Here is a 1,101-nt window from a genome sequence, read left to right as displayed (position 1 = left end):
AATATAAGGTCATTTGTTTGTAGTCTCTCTCTACACTATCATATTTAATTAATTTGAATATTGTGATGAAAATATTTTCTGGAAAACTTTTAAAATAGAAAGATTAAAAATAAAATAAAAAATAGTATATTTGTAATATGAAAATGATGTTTAATATTTTTTTATTAATCTTTACATGATTTGTTGCAGATAAATCTCGCCGTTGCCGGGGATCGAACCCGGGTCACCCCAACATGAAAATGAAACAGGAAAATATGAAAAATACTAAAATCTCGCCGTTGCCGGGGATCGAACCCGGGTCACCCGCGTGACAGGCGGGAATACTTACCACTATACTACAACGACTCAGTTGTGGTATGGTGGTTTGTGTTTTCTTTTGACAATATCCATTGTTATCTATTGTTTATTCTAGTGTTAACTATTGTCTGGTCATGTGGGTTTCACTTTCAAACTTCTCTTGCAATGATATGTTTTTTAGTTCTCATTTCTTATACATTGTTATACTGAAATTATTGGTTTTCAAAAGAGTTCAATCATTATAATCTCATTTTTGAAAAGCTCATAGTTTGACATTTTTAATTCGTTTACACATGGGGTTGATTTAATCACAGCGTGGGCCTTTTACATTTTATTTAATTCTCTATATATGAGGATGATTTTTATTTTATTTTTTAAAATCGTGAACACTCTCATACTTTTTTTAATTCTTAGATAGGTATTTATCATCCAATTAAATAATGTTAATCAATACTGTTTCTTTTGTAATATTTTTTTTATTATAAAATAAACTAAACTTTTAAATCAAATTTCACGAAGTATCCAATCAAAATTCATTAGTACTAAAGAATTTACTTTCTTTTAGTCAAAAATTTACCTGTTTTAATTTTAAGTTATTTTGACAATTTTACATAAATATAATTATTTTTTTGTGAGAAATAAAATTATAATTTACTTTCAAAAAAGTTAATAAAAAAAATCAGTTAATAACTCTCAACACATATTTTTTTTAACCAAACTTATACTTAACTTAATCATATTCTGAGATACACTTCTCCCGCATCTCATCGGTTAATTTCTCTTGTTCCTCCTCGCTCAATCTCT

At 27.2% G+C, this 1,101-nt stretch overlaps 1 non-coding gene across 1 annotated transcript; it reads right to left on the bottom strand.

Annotated features, from left to right (window-relative positions):
• Positions 1-273: 273 nt before the first annotated feature.
• On the bottom strand, positions 274-345 carry TRNAD-GUC (transfer RNA aspartic acid (anticodon GUC)). Its single transcript has one exon. It is a non-coding gene; the product is annotated as a tRNA-Asp (tRNA).
• Positions 346-1,101: the final 756 nt, after the last annotated feature.

Source organism: Vicia villosa, linkage group LG4 (genome assembly GCF_029867415.1).
Source record: "Vicia villosa cultivar HV-30 ecotype Madison, WI linkage group LG4, Vvil1.0, whole genome shotgun sequence".
Lineage (NCBI taxonomy): Eukaryota > Viridiplantae > Streptophyta > Magnoliopsida > Fabales > Fabaceae > Vicia > Vicia villosa.
This window is presented reverse-complemented; position numbering and strand designations above follow the sequence as displayed.